The sequence below is a fragment of the Musca autumnalis genome, unplaced genomic scaffold (genome assembly GCF_047663935.1).
Source record: "Musca autumnalis isolate F117 unplaced genomic scaffold, ASM4766393v1 scaffold_4, whole genome shotgun sequence".
Taxonomy (NCBI): domain Eukaryota; kingdom Metazoa; phylum Arthropoda; class Insecta; order Diptera; family Muscidae; genus Musca; species Musca autumnalis.
Window position 1 is genome coordinate 243674168 of NW_027411977.1, and position 24419 is coordinate 243698586.

The 24419-nt window shown below is 31.9% G+C and overlaps 1 protein-coding gene across 30 annotated transcripts in view; it reads right to left on the reverse strand.

Annotated features, from left to right (window-relative positions):
• The window catches only part of nrm (neuromusculin), an 898245-nt gene that overhangs the window by 272078 nt on the left and 601748 nt on the right, over nucleotides 1-24419 (reverse strand). For 4 of the 30 annotated variants that reach the window (XM_073984420.1, XM_073984398.1, XM_073984394.1 and 1 more), the window contains one exon: nucleotides 5493-5587. The exons of the other annotated variants lie outside the window; for them this stretch is intronic. The gene's annotated coding sequence lies outside the window, so the exon portion shown is untranslated. The remainder of the gene's footprint in view (nucleotides 1-5492; nucleotides 5588-24419) is intronic. 30 annotated transcript variants of the gene reach the window in all.

Consider the following 24419-nt stretch of genomic DNA (forward strand, 5'->3'; position numbering starts at 1 on the left):
GAAAAGAAGAAATTGATTTTTCTTCTTTTGCTTTTCATCCATAAAATATGCTGCTAATTTTTGTGTTGGGCCAATAATGGAATGGAATATTAGCAATTTCTTATAACCCAAAGTTTAATTTAGCTACAATATTCTCATCTTCGGGGGTTTATTCGATTGATTTTTTTGCCTATTTACGGCCATTTATTCAGTTATTGTTTTTATGTTATCCATTTCGTTACGTTTTCCTCTTTTCCCTTTTTTGAGGTATTTTGCCTAGAAGATGATAGACAAAACTCAATGGAGCCTAAAACTATGCCACAATTACATACACATTATTTACAGATAATATTTTCATGGCTGATTAGATTTCTCTTTTTCAACTTTCGCTTGAATGGAAATCAATTTTTTCTTGCTTCTTCTTTTTCTTTCATTTAGTTATTGGCTTAATATTCTCAATGAAGTTAGGATGGAAGTTCGGAAAAAAATAATAATTGAATTGTATTAAAATTTTTTTCTGAGAAGAAATCTTTTCCTTCATGGAGCTACAAATTACAAGTCGTCCACTTACTTTAAATATTTTTTAAAGAGCTACAAAGTGCAAGGTGTAGATTATTTAAATATTTTTCAGGGGACCTAAAAAGGCGTATATTTTTTAAATATATTTTTCCAAAGTAGATTTTTAAAATATTTGTTCGTGGACCCAAACAAAGCGTAGATTTTTTATATATTCTTTCCGTCGACCTAAACAAGGCATAGACCAAGGACCTAAACAAGGCGTAGATTTTTTAAATAATTTTTCCAAGAACCTACAAAAGGCGTAGATTTTTTAAATAATTTTTCCAAGAACCTACAAAAGGCGTAAATTTTTAAAATAATTTTTCCAAGAACCTACAAACGGCGTAGATTTTTTAAATAATTTTTCCAAGAACCTACAAAAGGCGTAGATTTTTTAAATAATTTTTCCAAGAACCTACAAAAGTCGTAGATTTTTTAAATAATTTTTCCAAGAACCTACAAAAGGCGTAGATTTTTTAAATAATTTTTCCAAGGACCTACACAAGGCGTAGATTTTTAAATATTTTTTTCCAAGGACCTACACAAAGCGTAGATTTTTTAAATATTTGTTTCCAAGGACCTACACAAGGCGTAGATTTTTTTAATATTTTTCCAAGAACCTACACAAGGCGTAGATTTTTTAAATAATTTTTCCAAGAACCTGCACAAGGCGTAGATTTTTTAAATAATTTTTCCAAGAACCTGCACAAGGCGTAGATTTTTTAAATAATTTTTCCAAGAACCTACACAAGTATTCAATGAAGTTCGCCTCTATTAGAGCGCATCTCTCTATCCTTTTTATCAAACCCAAAATGTTCTTTATTACAAAAGAAATTCATTTACATTTTTCTGTCCATCATTGATATGTATTCACCAACACGAACTTCTAGTAAAGACCACACACATACACTAATATACTCTCAAAAATAGATTTGTTACATTTGATATTTAGTGAAATAAATTGATATAAATATATATGACATTTTGTTTGATATTTAGGTTTGTGTGTTAAAGATTCAATCATCATTCTATTCTGACAACATTTACAACAAAGTAAAAATATTCAAAAGCATAAACAAAAAAGCTTTGACATTTACATTGGCTACAACAAACAGAACGTGACTTTTCATAGTTATGGGCCACAATGGTAAAAACACAGCTACAAATTAGAATCAATATCAACACTTCAACACAAAGAGATCCAACAACAGAAAGACAGAGAGAAATTCAAGGAGAGGGTGTAAAATCGAACTAATATAACATTGAACATAGAATATTGGATGGAATATATGACACATTCTTCTAGCCACGTGTTTGTGTGGTGATGAGCTTGAAATCTGTCTGCCTTATTTTCCCCTTTTGGATAACTTGGCAATAGATTTATATCATAGTTTGTTTCTTTCCATAATTCTCATCATAAGCGCAAACAGACTTGATACTTTGTGTCTGCAGATATTGCCACCGGCCAGCAGTCATGTTTTCACTGCCCGTCTCCTGCACTTTTTGATGCTTTTTGCTTCAATATGAAATATTCTTAGATTTTATTTTTGCCTTTTTTACCTCATAAAATTTTATAATTGGTGGTTTCAAACCATATAAATCAATTTGAAATTTATTTTATTGCTCCCACCCTCTCTCTTTCTTGAACACTATATTTATTTTTGTACTTTATTATTATTTGTAATACAATTTGTTGTTATTGTAATATACATTTCATAAAATTTACAAAAATAAAATTTTCAATTTATTTATTATTATTATTATTTTGTAGGACACAAAATCATTGGCAAAGGCATTTTTGTAAGGGCACCATAAAATAGTTGAGCCTTTTTAATGCTTTGTTGACACAAACAAAACCCACCCACATGTCAATGCTACAACAAAAAATTTCTAAAGAATATTGTCTGGAATTAGGTTCAGGTAATTGCAAGTTTTTATTCATCTATTATTAAAAGTGCAAATAAAAAAATGTTTTCTCAATTGCCTTTGAAAACGGAGATTTTGAGAAAATAATTGGACAAAGAGCTTTTTAGGATAAACGAAAAGTGTAGAGCAAATAAAATTCTTAAATTAAAATTAAATATAAACAAATTGTAGAAACTAAATTTCTTAAGAGTTATTGAGCTTTACAATAACCTACACAAGGCGTAGATCTTTTAAATATTTTCCCCAATAACCTATACAAGGGGTAGAATTTTTAAATACATTTTTTAAATATTTTTCCCAGGACCTACACAAGCCGAAGATTTTTTAAATATTTTATCCAAGGACCTAAACAAGGCGTAGATTTTTTAAATATTTTTTCCGTGGTCCTAAACAAGGCGTAGATTTTTTAAATATTTTTCCCGTGGTCCTAAACAAGGTGTAGATTTTTTAAATATTATTTTCAAAATCCTAGACAAGGCGTAGATTTTTTAAATATTTTTTCCAAGGACCTAAACAAGACGTAGATTTTTTAAATATTTTTTCCAAGGACCTAAACAAGGCGTAGATTTTTTAAATATTTTTTCCAAGGACCTAAACCAGGCGTAGATTTTTTAAATATTTTTTCCGGGGACCTAGATTTTTAAATATTTTTTCCAAGGACCTAAACCAGGCGTAGATTTTTTAAATATTTTTTCCGGGGACCTAGATTTTTAAATATTTTTTCCAAGGACCTAAACAAGGCGTAGAATTTTTAAATATTTTTTCCAAGGACCTAAACAAGGCGTAGATTTTTTAAACATTTTTTCCAAAGACCTAAACAAGGCGTAGATTTTTTAAATATTTTTTCTAAAGACCTAAACCAGGCGTAGATTTTTTAAATATTTTTTCCAAGGACCTAAACCAGGCGTAGATTTTTTAAATATTTTTTCCAAGGACCTAAACCAGGCGTAGATTTTTTAAATATTTTTTCCAAGGACCTAAACCAGGCGTAGATTTTTTAAATATTTTTTCCAAGGACCTAAACCAGGCGTAGATTTTTTAAATATTTTTTCCAAGGACCTAAACCAGGCGTAGATTTTTTAAATATTTTTTCCGGGGACCTAGATTTTTAAATATTTTTCCAAGGACCTAAACCAGGCGTAGATTTTTTAAATATTTTTTCCGGGGACCTAGATTTTTAAATATTTTTTCCAAGGACCTAAACCAGGCGTAGATTTTTTAAATATTTTTTCCGGGGACCTAGATTTTTAAATATTTTTTCCAAGGACCTAAACCAGGCGTAGATTTTTTAAATATTTTTTCCAAGGACCTAAACCAGGCTTAGATTTTTTAAATATTTTTTCCAAGGACCTAAACCAGGCGTAGATTTTTTAAATAGTTTTTCCGGGGACCTAGATTTTTAAATATTTTTTTCCAAGGACCTAAACCAGGCGTAGATTTTTTAAATATTTTTTCCGGGGACCTAGATTTTTAAATATTTTTTTCCAAGGACCTAAACCAGTCGTAGATTTTTTAAATACTTTTTCCGGGGACCTAGATTTTTAAATATTTTTTTTCCAAGGACCTAAACTAGGCGTAGATTTTTTAAATACTTTTTCCGGGGACCTAGATTTTTAAATATTTTTTTCCAAGGACCTAAACCAGGCGTAGATTTTTAAATATTTTTTCCAAGGACCTAAACAAGGCGTAGATTTTTTAAATATTCATAACAAATATAATTAATTTCTCGTCTGTGTGGCTAAGACAATTACTTTCAGATTTTTGTACGACATGTCTGACCGGACTCTGAAGGAAATTTGTATCTTCTGATACATTTTAATTATGTGAATAAACAATCTTGAACGTTTGCCTCACTTAGTGAAACATAATTTTCAAATCATTTGAAATGATTTAATCTCATCATAAAATATCTCCTTTCATAAATTATTGTCAATAATTCCTGGTTTCTCCCTCCCAAACTAAATTGAATCACATTCAATCATTCCATGTGGCACGACAGCCTAGAATGGAGGTGAATAAAATCAAAAATACCTCAGACTCAAGCAACGAAGCCATTAAATCACAACCCAGGAGATTGCAGTAAATTGTGGCTGATAACACCAAACACACGCATTGTGTGTGTGTGTGGGAATGAGTGTGTGTGCGTTTCTCGTCCATAATCAAATTTCCTAAATTGAGCAATGAGGAAGGTTCAGGAATTTAGACCTTTACACAGCCCCCTCACACACACACAAGCCCCCTAACAATATCCTCAAGGTATTTACAATATTAAGTATATTCATACTCATATGATATTCGCCTAAATGTAGGCAAAGCATTATTATTTACAAAGTTTATTGCTTAACGATATGTTAACTAATACAAATAACTGTATTTGTGTTTTTTTTTTCGGCCAACAAACGGTCAATACTGTTGGCAGTGGGTGAGTGAGCAACTAAATGTGGCTCATGGCGTGTTTGCTGTGTTTTGGTTTTTAACAAACTTTATGGCCTATGTTAAAATATATGGAGTAGTATATTTTAAGGGGTCCAAACATGTGTGTCCGCTCGGTCATTGGCCAAAATACCATAAACCCTAAATGCTACCAACATATAAGGTCAGTTATTTTATTATGGTCTGTTTGGTTATTAGACAGGTACATGGGCTTTAAGTAACCAGGGTATACCATGTATTTCTTTATTTGCTTTTTGGAAACTTCGAAAATAATTGAGCTATTTTTTGTAATATTTACAACAGCTATTAACGAGCAAAGCAGCACAAACAGAAGCCATATCGTTTATATTCTTTTGAGATTTTATGTGTTTTTCCTTTTGCTTTGCTTCCTAGGCCAAGTTAATATAATCAAGGATTTGTGGCCATAGTAAACAAATATGTACAATTTCTTTCTTTCTTATTTTTTTCTTTGTAGAGAAACAAGTGTTTTGTTTTTTGGTATTTTTTCTAAGGCAATTTGTTTAGCTTGTGTTTTGATTCCTTCTTAGCATTTGATTTTTCTTGTTTTTTGGTTTATCTTTCGTTTTGGGCTTTACATTTGTGTTCCTTGGAAAAGCGAATTTATGGTCAGTTGTTTGCTTGTTTGGGTGCTCGTTCTTGGGCCAAAATCAAAATCGATTTATTCAGTCATCTGGAAAGATAGAAAAAAGAAGGAAAATAAAACAAATTATTACTTTTGCTCGTTAACATTTGAACAAATAATAATAAACAAATTTTCTGCCTATTTGCAAGAGAAATTTATTTGCATTTTTTTCTTTTAATTTTAAGGGACAGACAATAATATAAATATTGAAATAATGTTTATTCAAGTTTTAGGGATTTGGTATAGAAAAAGAAATTTATTTTTTTCTTTAAGTTATAAAATATAAAAATTCCAAAAAGTAGACTTTTATTTTGAAAAAGATACAATCCATTAAGGTAGTCTAAAACTAATTTAATTAACACTTGATTACAAAAAAAATACTAGAAATAAAAACACCTTAAATAGGTTTTAAATTCTAAAGAAATAACGTCAAATTTTTTTATTTCTCGGGTTTATAAAATGTAACCTTAAAAAACAATTGTGAAGAAAAATATATAAAAAAATTTTAAAACGCCTTAAAACAGACTATAAGATTTGTAGAAAAAACCCCCCTAAGGTATGCTACAATTTGCTTGAATATGAAATATAATCATCAGTCGGCTCAATGTAATGTATGGTAGGTATTGCAAGAAATTTAATCTTTAGCCTTTGGTCATAAGATTTTGACACCTCTAAGCCTTGGCAAAGCACTAGGCACGTGATATGAGGCAATAAAAAATTAAACCTAGGAAATCCCTCGGGCATAGAAACTCTGTGAATAAACTAATTGTTTCACTGTATAATATTCTGTTTAATACCAAAAATAAAGACTCTCCTAAGTAGGCTATAAATTTTATAGTAAATAGTAATCCCTTAAAGTATGCACAAAATTGTTTTTTCCCTTAAATTATGCCGAAAATGACGCCTAAGTATACGCTTTGGTACAGCCCGCCACACATGATTTCCTTATGGACGCATTCTTTCTTTCAGAAAGGGTCTATAGAAGCATCCTTTCTTTCAGAAAAGTTCTATAGAAGCAGCCTTTCTTTCAGAGGCAATCTTTCTTACAGAAAAGGTCTAAAGAAGCACCCTTTCTTACAGAAAAGGTCTATAGAAGCACCCTTTCTTACAGAAAAGGTCTATAGAAGCACCCTTTCTTACAGAAAAGGTCTATAGAAGCACCCTTTCTTACAGAAAAGGTCTATAGAAGCACCCTTTCTTACAGAAAAGGTCTATAGAAGCACCCTTTCTTACAGAAAAGGTCTATAGAAGCACCCTTTCTTACAGAAAAGGTCTATAGAAGCACCCTTTCTTACAGAAAAGGTCTATAGAAGCACCCTTCCTTACAGAAAAGGTCTATAGAAGCACCCTTGCATACAGAAAAGGTCTATAGAAGCACCCTTTCATACAGAAAAGGTCTATAGAAGCACCCTTTCATACAGAAAAGGTCTATAGAAGCACCCTTTCTTACAGAAAAGGTCTATAGAAGCACCCTTTCTTACAGAAAAGGTCTATAGAAGCACCCTTTCTTACAGAAAAGGTCTATAGAAGCACCCTTTCTTACAGAAAAGGTCTGTAGAAGCACCCTTTCTTACAGAAAAGGTCTATAGAAGCACCCTTTCTTACAGAAAAGGTCAATAGAAGCACCCTTTCTTACAGAAAAGGTCAATAGAAGCACCCTTTCTTACAGAAAAGGTCTGTAAAAGCACCCTTTCTTACAGAAAAGGTCAATAGAAGCACCCTTTCTTACAGAAAAGGTCTATAGAAGCACCCTTTCTTTCAGAAATGGTCTATAGAAGCACCCTTTCTTACAGAAAAGGTCTATAGAAGCACCCTTTCTTACAGAAAAGGTCTATAGAAGCACCCTTTCTTACAGAAAAGGTCTATAGAAGCACCCTTTTTTACAAAAAAGGTATATAGAAGCACCCTTTCTTACAGAAAAGGTCTATAGAAGCACCCTTTCTTACAGAAAAGGTCTATAGAAGCACCCTTTCTTACAGAAAAGGTCTATAGAAGCACCCTTTCTTACAGAAAAGGTCTATAGAAGCACCCTTTCTTACAGAAAAGGTCTATAGAAGCACCCTTTCTTACAGAAAAGGTCTATAGAAGCACCCTTTCTTACAGAAAAGGTCTATAGAAGCACCCTTTCTTACAGAAAAGGTCTATAGAAGCACCCTTTCTTACAGAAAAGGTCTATAGATGCACCCTTTCTTACAGAAAAGTTCTATAGAACCATCTTCTTTTTTCGGAAAAGGTCTATAGAAGCACACTTTCTTTCAAAAAAGGTCTAAAAAAGCACCCTTTCTTCCAGAAGGTGTCTATAGAAAATATCTAATAAAGAACTCACAATTTGTTTATATACTTATACTTCGGAGTGTTTTCGTTGCAAAATACAGTTCAAATTAAAAATATCTTGGATTCAGGAGCTTTCTTGATCGTCAAATTTTAAATGTCATTTCATTAAATACAAATTTCCGTATACATAGCTCGATTAGTTTTTCTCTGATTGATGAATACTTGGCTTAGGCTTCCTAAATTATTGAGACAAAATAAAAAATATCCCGGATTTATGTATCCTCTATATCACCAAATTTAAATCCCATTTAAATTCATATAACTGTCTGTATTTATGTGAGACTCCCTCAAAGTATGCCCTACCGAAAGTTATTTTCCTTTGAGTGCCTCAATATTTTTTTATGTAGGAAATATAAAAAATCCCTCTGATGGCCCACCAACAGTTTGAAGTTTGTACATTACATACTTAAACAAATTTCTTTTATGTCATGGCCTGAGCACAACTGTCTCAACTACATACACATAACCATGTATCAGTCATAAACATATGACTGATTGCCCCTAAAAAGCTGCTATAAAATAATATACTGAAACTTTGCTATAAAAAGACGAAAACATTTGACTTACTCCACAGTGACTTTTTATATACATTTTATTATACAATCTAAAAGATTTGTTAGAAAACCAACAAACAATGCTACTTTCCAGCCCTCAATCTCCCCTTCCCCCTCTCCCTTACCCGGCTTACCAAGAAAGAGTGAGTGTTTTTCTATGATATGTTTGTTATATGAAAAACGGCTTATTTTTATTGAAGAAGTAAAAACAAGGAAAAAAGAAAGACCGACCGGGTAACATTTTATGTGGTCATTTTATTTATTCGTGTCATAAAATATACGAGAATAGAATAAAACAGTATTTGCATAATTTTAGGCGCAGTAGCAAAATATACACATTTCCTTTATTTCTTGGTGGTGAGGGGGAGGTAAGTAAAACATTACACTTAGAAGATATTTGTTATTCCCAACAAATGGCTTTTTAGATGATTTAAACGTCCAACTAAATGCACGTTTTAAGTATTATTATAATAATGCCAGGCCTTTAATATTATCGATGGTGGTAGGAGGGCCATAAAACGGGGGACAATGGGAAAAAAGAGTACATAATCCAGGACATAAAAATTACCAAGTTAAAAGGTGTTCAATTTGGCCATAAACAGATCTATGATAACACAAAAGGGTGAGTGAACCCATAAATAAAATTATTTCTATCTCACCCACCCCCTTCTTTGCATAGCAAGGCCAACATTCCATCAAAAAGAATTTTAATTTGTTAGCTATTCAAGAAATAATGGCTTGAAAATATAATATTACATAAAATATGTTGTTTGGTATTTAATTTCACTTGTTGTTGTTTTTGTTTGTTGGCTATTTGAATTTCTGTGTCAAGTATACTTTCTCCAATATCCAGAAAAGTTTTACTTTTCCCCCAACTTACCATAAAAAAAAACTTTTGTTAATCAACTAAAATCAAATTTCATAGACAAGTAGGCAGGCAATTCTGCTACTTATCTTCCTCTCCTTCCCCTTTTCACTTGTTATACTTGTTACCAATTTTTTTTATATTTATTGGCAACTTTTTCATAAATCAACATAAATTATTGGCTATATTGCTTTTCATTAATAAGGAGAAAATAATCAAACCTTAAAGTATGCCTCAAATATTGATTTTGCTGCTTTCAATAATAAATAATGAAGGGAATATGCTTTGGTTTTTCTATAATGATGGTTATGAATCTGTAAGCCAAAAATCATGCTTTAAGAACATTTTTGTTTTGGTGTATCCTAAAAGTTTGCTTTAAAGTTGGTTAATTGAACATTTGATTTGATTGCTTGTTAAGGTTTACCAACAATTTGGGAGATGGGAAAATGTTGATGAGAAAAGATTGAGGAACATGAATACTACGTTTGGTTTTATAGGAATTTTATCTCTAGGATTACCAGAGCTATAATCGAGGAGTTTGTAAAAAAAAATCAAAAACCCACAAGGAGACAAACATATGGTTTTTCAGATACATCTTTCAAAGGCCCAGTATATTCACACGACGATATATTCATCCAAAACATTCCCTTATATGTATTTGCCAAACATTTACCTATTATTCCTATCATATGCCTCTCGTTGTCTTCCAATAAAATCTGTCCAACTTATTTTATAAAATATCCTCTTACAAGTGTCCTTAATCGTCGACTATTTAAAGTAATTAAATACGCAAATTATTTTGTCTGATGGCATTACGTCGTCAATTTGTTACCATGGATTTTCGAAATAAAATAGTAATGTCTTTTAACAAAATGTCTAAAAGTAGACAACAAGCAGTCATTGTTCCATTGAGTATGTAAATTATTTTAATTTAATTATTCAAAAGTTATATTTAAAATTCAATTATGACATTTAGTCACAATAGAGAAATAACAAAATAATGATAATGGTTTCGTGTTTTGCTTTACGAAAAAAAAATGCCAAATGTCTGTGAGTCCATTTTTAGGAGCTCAATTTACAATGATTGTGAATTTAAAGTCTACAATGAAAATTGACCATAAGAAAATAAATAATGCATACTTTACAAAAAAAAATATTTTAAAAGTCAAGGTATATTTTTTGGGATGGAGTTTTATGGAATATGAATTGGAATAAGAAAATCCTAGTCCACCCTGGAACTTGATCCAATTTTTTCAGACCTTTGTGTAATTGTTGTAGAACAATCAATAGCCCTTAAAGTGCATCTGGCGAAAAAATATATGTGAAGGATATACTGGAGGAAGTTTTCCGACATATTTATTCTCTGAACATGATTTAAGTTTGAGAGTTACATTTTAGATTGAACAAAGAAAATGTGGACAATTCAATCTAAATATCTTCCAGAAAACACGGTTACCTTAAAAGGGCATATTTTTAAACAAGTAAGAACGGCGTTAAGTTCGGTCGGGCCGAACTTGTTATACCCTCCACCACAAGTTGTATTGAAGTAAAATGGAATAATTAGTTTCCTTTCGTGTATGAAGAAGACTTAATACAAAATTTCAGCAATTTCGGTTAAACAATGTGAGGCACCATTCTATGGGGGCTATTTCAAAACGTCGATCTATACCGACAAATTTCTGACGGAAAGTTTTTAGGCTCAAAGAAAACTAAATACCAAATTTCGTATATTTCGGTAAGAGAATGTGGCTAAAACTTAAAAAATACCGAAAATCAAGAAGTACTCTTCTATGGGGATATAGGAAGACGTGGACCTATTCTGATAATACTCTTCTGGAATACCGAAAAAATACCGAAAATCGGGAGGTAGCGTTCTGTGGGGTCTATATGAAGGCATGGACCGATACCGACAAAGTTCTGGGGTAAAGTTTTATACCACCAACGTAGACTAACTAATTTCAGCCATTTCGGTGTGATAATGAACCTGAAACTTTCAAAATATCAAAAATCGGAAGGTACCTTTCTATGGGGGCTACATGAAGGCATGGACCGATACCGACAAAGTTCTGAGGGAAATTTTTATACCACCAACGTAGACTAAGTACCAAATTTCAGCCATTTCGGTGTGATAATGAATCTGAAACCTTCAAAATACCGAAAATCGGGAGGTACCGTTCTATGGGGGCTATATGAAGGTGTGGAACGATACCGACAAAATTCTGGGGGAAAGTTTTATACCTCTAAAGAAGACTACTTACCAAATTTCAGCCATTTTGGTAGGATAATGAAGCTAAAACCTTCAAAATACCGAAAATCGGGAGGTACCGTTCTATGGGGGCTATATGAAGGTGTGGACCGATACCGACAAAATTCTGGGGGGAAGTTTTATACTCCCAAAGAAGACAACATACCAAATTACAGCCATTTTGGTAGGATAATGAAGCTAAAACCTTAAAAATGCCGAAAATCGGGAGGTACCGTTCTATGGGGACTATATGAAGGTGTGGACCGATACCAACAAAATTCTGGTGGAAAGTTTTATACCCCCAAAGAAGACAAAGTGCCAAATTTGAGCCATTTTGCTAGGATAATGAAGCTAAAACCTTAAAAATACCGAAAAACGGGAGGTACCGTTCTATGGGGGCTATATCAAAACGTGGACCGATATATCCCATTTTCAATACCAACCATCCTGCAAGTAATAAAAACTTCTGTACCAAATTTTGACTCTCTATCTTTAAAATTGCGAGCTGTACCTTGATTTCAACAGACAGACAGACGGACGGACGGACGGACAGACGGTCATGGTCAAATCGACATAGAATTTTATGCTGATCAATAATATATATACTTTATAGGGTCTCCGACGAATATTTCGATGTGTTACAAACGGAATGACAAATTTAATTATACCCTCCATATGGTGGAGGGTATCTTAGAAAAAAATATTTTTAAAAAATCCACGTTTTCTTATAAAAAATATTTTTAAAAAAATCAAATTTTCATAGAAAAAATATTTTTAAAAAATCCAAATTTTCTTATAAAAATATTATTAAAAAAATCACATTTTCATAGAAAAACTATTTATAAAAAATCCACATTTCGTTCGAAAAAAATATTTTTAAAAAACCTAAATTTTCTTAAAAAAATATTTTTAAAAATCCACGCTTTCTTAAAAAAAACATTTTTAAAAATCCACGCTTTCTTAAAAAAACACGTTTTTTAGAAAAATATTTTCAGAAAATCCACGTTTTCTTAAAAAAAATGGAAATAATCCACGTTTTCTTAAAAAAATTTTTGGAAATAATCCACGTTTTCTTAAAAAAATTTTTGGAAATAATCCACGTTGTTTTCAAAAAAACATTTTAAAAAATCCACGTTTTTATAGACAAACATTAAAAAAAATCCACGTTTTCATAGAAAAACATTAAAAAAAAATCCACGTTTTCATAGACAAACATTTAAAAAAAATCCACGTTTTCATAGACAAACATTTTAAAAAATCCTTGAAATAATATTTTTAAAAAATCAACGTTGATCCGTGAAAAAATATTTTTAAAAAATCCACGTTTATACTTGAAAAAATAATTTTTAAAAAATCGACGTTGGTCCTTGAAATAATATTTTTAAAAAAATCAACGTTGGTCCTTGAAAAAATATGCTTAAAAAATCCACTTTGGTCCTTGAAAAACTATTTTTAAAAAATCCACGTTGGCCCCTGAAAAAATAATTTAAAAAAATCCACGTTGGTCCTCGAAAAAATAATTTAAAAAAATCCACGTTGGTCCTTGAAAAAATAATTTAAAAAAATCAACGTTGGTCCTTGAAAAAATATTTTTAAAAAATCCACGTTGGTCCTTGAAAAAATAATTTAAAAAATCCACGTTGGTCCTTGAAAAAATAATTTAAAAAAATCCACGTTGGTCCTTGAAAAAATAATTAAAAAAATCCACGTTGGTCCTTGAAAAAATAATTTAAAAAAATCCACGTTGTTCCTTGAAAAAATAATTTTAAAAAATCCACGTTGGTCCTATGTGCCTAAATCTACCAAATAATGACCACTGTCACTACTGCGGAAACGAGGAAGGAAATGCTTAAGAATTTGCTCTGTTTGTTGCTCCTTCAGAAAATAACTGTATAGAAATCCACTTTGTCCTTTGAAAAAATAACTGTAAAGAATTCTACGTTGGTCCTTTGAAAAAATAACTGTAAAGAATTCTACGTTGGTCCTTTGAAAAAATAACTGTACAGAAACCACGGTGGTCCTTAAGAGTAACTGTCTAGAAATCCACGCTGTTCCTTTGAAAAAATAACTTACATAAATAACATTACATTAAGGAAATAACCCTTTATTTGTGAGCTTACTGGTAATGCAGAAGGTAGCCTGTTTACATTACCTCTTAATGGGTTATTCGGCTCAAGTGACTCCCAAATGTTTGCTTGAATATTTAGTTCAAGCCCTACAATAGGCCGTAAAATCTCACAATGGTTTTCAGTCTTAACTTATAGTCTGAGAGAAGGAAATGGTTCTAAGTTGGGAGATTGCGACCGGATTGGTTTTTATTATTAATATATGTACATCATCCAGGTTCCGTAACCCATAAGCTGCTTAAGGAAGATCTCACGAGTTTGCCGGGGGCCTAAAAATAATCGATTGGTAAATCGACCATCTTAGAACCACAGTGCTTTATAACATTTGGTAATAATTTAATAATTTAGACTTTCTTGAAATATATAATACGGGCTTTAAGTCCAAGTTCTATTTCTATTTCTTCCTTTTGTCACCCTAGAATTGGTCTCTATGGCCACATTTTACTCAGTTTTTTAAAATGGACCAAAGAACAAAAACTCCTAAAATAATACCATAATTGTTGCCTATGATTAAAGGTATACTTGAGGTATACAATATTTACTTTTTATTTAATTTTCCTTCTCCACATATCAAACACACACACGCATATACATATGTATGTGTGTTTACTTTCTCGAAATTGTTGTTGTCTCCTTGTCTTATCTTTCAAAATCCTTAACCTAAATAATTTTCCATGGTAAATATTTACAATTCTTACCAAAATCTTAGGCTCTAAATTTTGTTTATTTTTTATTCCAACGAGGGAATTGTTAATATTTTTACATGTGTGTAAGTATTTCTTAATATTTGTTTATATGTGTATGTTCGTGGGGGAGAGTGTTATTTTTCCAAGGGCGTTAGTGGTTCTACATATCCTTAGATGAAATACAAATACACAGTGACTACTTAAGGCCACCACATACATAGATAATATATCTACAAACAAGTACTTATAAATAACCTTGGGTTATAAAGCAATTTTGAGCTAAAATCTTTCCCTCTTCCCACCTCATTTAGCCGAAAAAATCGGAAATTTATGATAAACTGGGATATTTACTTGTCATGTTTCATGTGGAATATTAAGTTTTATTTGGTTAACTCTCCCCCAAAATGAAGAAAAATACAAAACCAATATGTCATATAGTCAAAGAGTGTATTTGATAATATTACTCACAGACACACACACACATTTATATTTATGGCAATAACTCTGCATATGCTTGGTTGGTTGGTTGATTGTTTGCTCGTTTTTGGTTATTATTGTTATTGGGGCGAATATTTGTAAAAATTATTTATTGTCTTAAATGAAGTGTTGATATTTATTTTCATTTTATATCTGTTGGGATGTATGTGTGTGTGTGTGAGGTAGGGGGTGCTTCCCATTCAGTTTAATATTCAACATGACAATTTATTCATAATAAATTATATGTAAATTTTTAGCAAATAGCCAAAGGCGTATATAATGTAATTATTTATAGATATTGGCTGTGTTTTTTTGCATAAACTTGGCTTTTATTGTCACTGACAATATCTTGTTTCTCCTGTTATTGTTTTTTTTTTCGATTCTCATTATTATAAAATATTTATTAAGTCAGCGAGGAAAATCTATGCAAAATTATAACTCTGGTTAGGGGTTGTTACTCCAAAGAGATGAACATGTCAAAATCCATTGGAATGCAAATTATTGAATGGACATAATGTGATTATCGATAGATAAACACATACATAAATGAATAAAACTGCTGCTAATTGATGATGAGTTATTGAGGTTAATGACTTTAGCTATGCATAGAGTTTTTTCCATGTTGTTGTTGTTATTGCTTTCCTCTTTATGCTGCACTATTTGTGATAAATTATTGTTGTGGTCATAATTATTGAATTATAATGCCAAATGACAGAAAAAAAACTGTAGCCTTAAGCTAGAAGTGTGAAAACAAAGAGATTTGAAATGTGTTTAATACAATTTTGTTAAACAAATGAATTTTACAGATTTTAACTCAATTATTAAAATAATGTAGTCGGGAAAAAGTGATGCAGATGTTTTGGGAAAATAGTCTGCTTTTAATGAGTTAAATTTAGTTGCATACTTAAAACTTCGTTACCATAGTTGTTTGTTATTGTAATCTACAATACGTGTACCAGGGGCAGTTATTGCTTTCTTTGAATTAAATGAATAAAAATCAATAAATAAGAGTAACGCCCACTATCGGGCTATTCCTCACACTGATTTTGGCAAAGTTAAAATACATATTTTCGAGATACTCGTAATGGTATTCTTCACAAATAATATTTTGAAAACCAAGCCATGCGATCCTGTTAAACATATATTAGAACAAAAGTGGAGTTTAAAGAATATTCTTCCAAAAACAAAATTAAACTTTTTTTTAAATACCATATTGTATTAAAAAATTTTGTTTTTTTTTTTTAATTTTTTTACAAGGACATTTTCATTTAGACCTCGGCTGGTCTCTTTTAGAATACTTTTTCAAAACTAAAAGTTGAGTTTACGGTATATGTTTCAGGAGCAAGGACGGTTGTCAGGAATATATTAATTAACCAACTTGCATTTTTTAAAAATATTTCTTCAGGGACCAACGTGGATTTTTTAAAAATATTTCTTCAGGGACCAACGTGGATTTTTTAAAAATATTTCTTCAGGGACCAACGTGAATTTTTTAAAAAATATTTCTTCAGGGACCAACGTGAATTTTTTAAAAATATTTCTTCAAGGATACATTCCTCAACATTCAACTTGGACTTTTTAAAAATATTTCTTCAAGGATACATTCCTCAACATTCAACGTGGATTTTTTAAAAATACTTCTTCATGGATACATTCCTCAACATTCAACGTGGATTTTTTAAAAATATTTCTTCAAGGATACATTAATCAACATTAAACGTGGATTTTTTAAAAATATTTCTTCAAGGATACATTAATCAACATTAAACGTGGATTTTTTAAAAATATTTCTTCAGGGACCAACGTGGATTTTTTAAAAATATTTCTTCAGGGACCAACGTGGATTTTTTAAAAATATTTCTTCAGGGACCAACGTGGATTTTTTAAAAATATTTCTTCAGGGACCAACGTGGATTTTTTAAAAATATTTCTTCAGGGACCAACGTGGATTTTTAAAAATATTTCTTCAGGAACCAACGTGCATTTTTAAAAAATATATCTTCAGGGACCAACGTGGATTTTTTAAAACTATTTCTTCAGGGACAAACGTGCATTTTTTTAAAAATATTTTTAAAGAACCAACTTGGATTTTTTAATATTTTTAAAGAACCAACTTGGATTTTTTAATATTTTAGTCAGGACCAAAGAGGATTTTTTAAAAATATTTTAGCAGGACCGAAGTGATTTTTTTAAAAATATTTCAGCCAGGACAAAAGTGGATTTTTTTTAAAATATTTCCTTAAGGACCAAAGTGGATCTTTCAATAATATTTTTCCAGAGAAATCCTGGATTTTTTTAAATATTTTTTCAAATTCCATCATCGATTTCAGCCAGGACCAAAGTGGATTTTTCTAAAAATATTTCTTTAAGGACCATAGTGGATCTTTCAATAATACTTTTCCAGAGAAATTGTGGATTTTTCAAAAACATCTTTTCCATCATAGTGATTTTTTTTAATTTTTCTTTTAAGACCGACTGGGATTTTTTTAAAAATATATTTGCCAGGACGAACGCAGTTTCTTTAGAAATATTTTTGCCATGACAAAAAACCGGCGTGGATTGTTTAGAAATATTTTGGCACGACCAACGTGAGTTCTTCAGAAATATTTTTGCCAGGAACAACGAGGATTCTTTAGAAATATTTTTGCCAGGTCCAACGTGGATTCTTTAGAAATATTTTAGCCAGGACCAACGTGCATTCTTTAGATTTTTTTTTGCCAGGACCAACGTGGAATCTTTAGAATTATTGTTGGATTTTTTAGAAATATTTTTGCCAGGACAAACGAGAATTCTTTAGAAATATTTTTGCCAGGACCAACGTGGATTTTTAGAAATATTTTTGGCATGACCAACGTGGATTTTTGGAAATATTTTTGGCAGGACCAACGTGGATTTTTGGAAATATTTTTGGCAGGACCAACGTGGATTTTTGGAAATATTTTTGGCAGGACCAACAATTTTTGCCAGGATCAACGTGCGTTGTTTAAAAATATTTTTGCCAGGAGAATAATTTTGCCAGGAAGCATTCTTTAGATTTTTTTTGACAGGACCAACGTGGATTCTTTACCAATATTTCTGTAAGGGCCAACGTAGATTCTTTACCAATATTTCTGTAAGGGCCAACGTAGATTTTTTAGAAATATTTTTGTCAGGAACATCGTGGATTAATTTGAAATATTTTATTTCTTTAGAAATATTTTTGATTCTTTGATTCTTTAGAAAAATTTTTGCCAGGACAAACGCTGATTCTTTAGAAATATTTTTGCCAGGACCAACGTGAATTCTTTAGAAATATTTTTGCCATGATCAAAAACCAGCGTGGATTCTTTAGAAATATTTTTGTCAGGACCAACGTGGATTCTTTAGACATATTTTTGCCAGGACCAGCGTGGATTCTTTAGAAATATTTTTGCCAGGACAAACGCGGATTCATTAGAAATATTTTGCCAGGACCAACGTAGATTTTTAGAAATATTTTTGCCGGGACCAACGTGAACTCTTTAGAAATATTTTTGGCAGGACAAACGTGGATTCTTTAGAAAAAATTTTACCGGGACAAACGTGGATTCTTTGGAAATATTTTTGACAGCGCCAATCCTGGAATATGTCGTAATAATTTCATACCAGTGGGAGTCAAATCTTGCAAAATGCCTTCATTTGAACTATATGACCCTTCAAAACCCCTCGGAGAGAGATAAATAAATAAACATGATGGTTGGATGGAAGTGTCTTTAAAAATCCATGACTAGTCGACGGTTTGTATTTGAAAAAAATTCGATTACAAATATCAGGCAGACAATATACCAGAAGTGGATCTTGCAAATAATTCTGAATTTTCAAATTTTCTCAAGGAAAAGCGATCAGTAATACCGAAATTTCAAGATATTTCCACTATCTATCTAGTCACCATTGTTATTTATTTCTCTCTCTCTCTCTCTCTCTCTCTCTTTTTAAGCGGTTTTTAAAAAACAGGGACGGATTCTTAAATTTGTTACCTCTTCTATCCAATCATCGTCTTTATTTATTTCTCTCTCGTTTCCTCCGAGAGTTTTACTCCACTCATCTCATTTTTGTTAGGACCAAAGTGCATTCTTTAGAAATATTTTTGTCAGGACCAACGTGGATTCTTTAGAAATATTTTTGCCAGGACAAACGCGGATTCTTTACAAATATTTTTGCCAGGAACAACGTGGATTCTGCAGAAATATTTTTGCCAGGACCAATGTGGATTCTTCAGTAATATTTTTGGCAGGACCAACGTAGATTCTTTACAAATATTTTTGTCAGGACCAAAGTGGATTCTTTAGAAATATTTTCGCCAGGACCAACGTGGATTCTTTAGAAATATTTTTGCCAGGATAAATGTGGATTCGTTGGAAATATTTTTGCCAGGGCTAATCCTGGAATATTTTTTAATAATTTCAAGTCAATGGGTGTCAAATCATGCATTTGAACTATATGACCCTTCAAAACCCCTCTAAGAGATAAGTAAATAAACATGATGGTCGGATAGAAGTGCCTTTAAAAACCCATGACAAGTCATCGGTTTGTATTTGAAAAAAATTCGATTACAAATATCAGTCAGACAATCTACCAGAAGTGGATCTTGCAGATACTTCTAATCAAATTTTCTCCAGGAAAAACGATCAGTAATCCTGAATTTTTAAGACATTTCCACTATCTATCTAGACATCATTGTTATTTATTTCTCTCTCTCTTTGAGGGGTTTTTCCAAAAAAATTGACGTATTTTTCTCTCTCATTCTCTCGTTTCATCCGAGAGTTGTACTCCACTCATCTCATTTTTGTCAGGATCAAAGTGCATTCCTTAGAAATATTTCTTTAAGGTCCAACGTGGATTTTTTTAACATATTTTCTAAAACTATTTCCTCATGGAATATCTCAGTTATATCGGTATTAATCCAAAAGAAATTTTGACAATGGAAGTAACAAATTCCCACCCTTACATCTATGCAAATTAGGTTAGATTAGGTGATAAAACTGTGTCGAAATAGTCCTTAAATATACTAATGTGATCCTCCTACCCAAGGGAATCTTTAATTCCACTTATGTATGACAAATGTACATAAATCATCATTCTATATCCTTCAAACCGCACCCTTTACATTACAAAAGATATTTTTGGTGGCCCATTTTTAAAAGCATACTTCTAACTTTTTTCCATTTTTCCTTTTTTGTTTTTTACTTGTTTTTTGTTAAAAATTAATTACTCTCATTCCCTTAGGTAATACTTTTTTTGTAAAACATTTGCTTTTTAATCATTTGGCGTTTTTTGGTTTATTATGCCACTTTTTTGCTGTTGTTGCTTTTGATGCCTTATTTACAGTTTGTTCTTATTTTCTCTCCCCCCTTCCTACTCAATTATTGTTAATTTAAAATGCTCTCTGGCACCTCAACGAACGAACGAACCAAAATTATGTTTTATAGACGGTCGCCATTTACTTTGGCGATAATGAAAAACACATAATTTGTAGCATATTTTATGGCGATATGAAAAGCAGCAAATAACAGAAGCAACAACAAGAAAGAAACGGAAAAATGAGCTCATAAAATATTTCACGACTTTTTCCAATATATTAAAATACCAACGAAAAATATACAAAAACAAAAATGTTAAACCATAAAAAAAAACTTCGTTTACTCACAAACAGGAGGACTACTTGGTCTCGTTTTGTTTTGCCTAGCTGATTGCCACATACTCCCCCACTTCGTCCTGGACATGAATTTCCAATAAATATACGAATGTGAGTTCGAAGTTATTTCCACCATTTCATAGCCAGGCTTTTTGTTTTCATGTCGTTGTTTTAACAACATGAACAAATTTTACAATTACACATGCCTTACACAAAGACACATGCACGTGTACCCACACACACACCCACCTATCAGACGTACAAAAAGTGAAACGTACACGTCTGTAATAAAATGAATTTTTATGTTGATAACTTTGATGGCGTTGTTGGTTCCTTACGCCAGCCATCCAGTCAGGCTGTTAACGTTATTGTTTTTTGGTACACACACGCATTACTTATGGATTACAAATACATAAACACGTCTTTTTTTTTGGTAACAGCAGCAGCAACATTAAGCGCCTGCCTTAATGTATTGATGAACAGATGTAAGAGGGATAAGTTTGGTGTGGGGGTGGTTAAAACTTCTTTCCCAAGGATATGTGTTCAATATGTTTTAGACAAAATATCTGCCAGATGCGGAGAAAAAAAAACTAACAGCTGTTGGTTGTGAACAAATTAAATATCACTACGAATTTAAAATACCTTAAAACTTTGGTTTTCATTAGCTAGTTTGTTTGTTGTTGTTTTCAAATATTCCACATAATATTCCGTAACACGTATAACATTAGAAACTTCCACAAAAAAGTAAAAAAAAAACAACACCATTAGAACTTTAGTTCATTAGAAACTTTTTAATAATACATGCGGAACATGCTGTAGTAAAGCACTTTTTTATTATTCATTTACAAATCAAGCATACTTTTAGAAAGTTAAAGCTATTAATGAGGCATACAATTAGGGGCGAGGGGTGTGAGGAGTGTGTAATGAAGTTTGAAGTTTATGGAGAAAATTTTTATTTATACAATAAACAATTTTACACAATACATTTTTTTCTTAAATAAAACATGTAAAAACCTGGCAATCATCGATTTTTTAAAAATATTTTTACCAGGATCTAAGTGTATTTTTAAATACATTTTTTCCAGGGCCATCGTGAGTTTCTCCAAAAAATTTTTGCCTGGACAATCGTGGATTTAAAAAAACTTCCAGCACCTCCGTGGGTTAAAAAAAACATTTTTGCCAGGACAATCGTGGGTTAAAAAAACATTTGTTTTGTAATAAAAATTTTGACGGACAATATTTTTTTAAAATATTTTTGCCAGGACCATCGTTGGATCAAAAACATGTTTGTTAGGATCATCGTGGGTTTAAAAAACATTTTTGCCAGGAACATCGTGGGTTAAAAAAACATTTTTCCAGGACCATCATGGGTTTAAAAAAACATTTTTCTCACAACCATCGTGGGTTTAAAAAACATTTTTGCCAGGACCATCGTGGGTTAAAAAAAAAAAAACTTTTTTGCCAGGATTAGCGTGAATTTTTTTGAAATATTTTTACCAGGACCATCGTGGGATAAAAACATTTTTGTTAGGATCATCGCGGGTTTAAAAAACATTTTTGCAGGACCAACGTGGGCTTAAAAAACATTTTTGTTAGGATCATCGCGGGTTTAAAAAACATTTTTGCAGGACCAACGTGGGCTTAAAAAACATTTTTGCAAGGATCCTCGTGGTTTAAAAAAAAACATTTTTGCCAGGGCCACGGTAAGTATAAAAAACATGTTGCCAGGACCATCATGGGTTTAAAAAACATTTTTTCCAGGACCCTCGTGGTTTACAAAAAAAAACATTTTTGCCAGGACCATCGTGGGTTAAAAGAAAAACATTTTTTCCAGGACCATCGTGGGTAAAAAAAATACAATTTTTGCCAGGACCATCATGGGTTACCAAAAAAATACATTTTTGCCAGGGTCATCGCGGGTTTAAAAAACATTTTTGTCAGGACCAGAGTGGGCTTAAAAAACATTTTTGCAAGGATCCTCGTGGTTTACAAAAAAACATTTTTGCCAGGACCATCATGGCTTTTTTGAAATATTTTTGCCAGGACCATCGTTGGATCAAAAACATGTTTGTTAGGAACATCGTGGGTTAAAAAAACATTTTTCCAGGACCATCATGGGTTTAAAAAAATATTTTCCTCACAACCATCGTGGGTTTAAAAAACATTTTTGCCAGGACCATCGTGGGTAAGAAAAAAAACATTTTTGCCAGGGCCATCGTTGGTTAAAAAAAAAACTTTTTTGTCAGGGCCATCGCGTGTTTAAAAAACATTTTTGCAGGACCAACGTGGGCTTAAAAAACATTTTTGCAAGGATCCTCGTGGTTTAAAAAAAAAAAAACATTTTTGCCAGGGCCACGGTAAGTATAAAAAACATTTTGCCAGGACCATCAAGGGTTTAAAAAACATTTTTTCCAGGACCCTCGTGGTTTACAAAAAAAAAACATTTTTGCCAGGACCATCGTGGGTTAAAAGAAAAACATTTTTTCCAGGACCATCGTGGGTAAAAAAATACAATTTTTGCCAGGACCATCATGGGTTACCAAAAAAATACATTTTTGCCAGGACCATCGTGGGTTACAAAAAAAATACATTTTTGCCAGGACCATCGTGGGTTACAAAAAAAAAACATTTTTGCCAGGACCATCGTGGGTTAAAAAAAAACATTTTTTGCCAGGACCATCGTGGATACATTTTTGCCAGGGTCATCGCGGGTTTAAAAAACATTTTTGTCAGGACCAGAGTGGGCTTAAAAAACATTTTTGCAAGGATCCTCGTGGTTTACAAAAAAACATTTTTGCCAGGACCATCATGGCTTTTTTGAAATATTTTTGCCAGGACCATCGTGGGTGAAAAAAAAACATTTTTTCCAGGACCATCGTGGGTTTAAAAAAACATTTTTGTCAGGACCATTTTGGGTTACAAAAACACATTTTTGCCAGGACCATCGTGGGTTAAAAAAAAAAACATTTTTGGCAGGACCATCGTGGGTAAAAAAAAAAACATTTTTGTCAGGACCAGCGTGGGCTTAAAAACATTTTTGCAAGGATCCTCGTGGTTTAAAAAAAAAAACAACATTTTTGCCAGGACCATCGTTTCTTCTTTGTAAATGTTTTGCCAGGACCATCGTGGCATGTTTAATATTTTTGCCAGGACTATTTCAGCCTTTTTAAATATTTTGCCATCGTAACTTTTTTTAATTTTTTTGTCAAAAAATGGCAGGACTATCGCGGATTAAAAAAAAATTTTGCCAGGACCATCGAGAATTTTTTAAGAACATATTTGCCAGAACCATCGCCGCTTTTTTGTAAATATTTTGCCAAAACCATCGTGGCCTTTTTAAATATTTTGCCAGGACTATCGTGGCTATTTTAGATATTTTTGCCAGGACTATCTTGGATTTAAAAAATGCCAGGACTATCGTAGTTTTTTTAAATATATTTGCCACGACCGTTGTGGATTTTTTAAAATATGTTCGCCAGGGACTAACTTGTATTTTTATCTATTAGGGGTAATTAAAAGGAAGTCCTAGAAATGAAAGTAGAAAATATCTCCTAAAAATGTAAAAAACCCTAAGGGAGAGGTGAATAAAATATTATTACAAAAATATGTGGTAATAATTTCAATTCCATGTGGGTCAAATCATGCAAAATGCCTTCATTTGAATTATATGACCCTTCAAAACCCCTCGGAGAGAGATAAATAAATAAATATGATGGTCGCATAGAAGTGTATTTAAACATCCATGATAGTCATCGGTTTGCATTTGAAAAAAAATCGATTACAAATATCAGGCAGACAATCTACCAGAAGTGGATCTTGCAGGTACTTCTAATCAAATATTCTCAAGGAAAAAGGATCAGTAATCCTGAATTTTCAAGATATTTCCACTTCTGTCTAGTCACTAGTCCACTTCTATCTAGTCTATATGACCCTTCAAAAC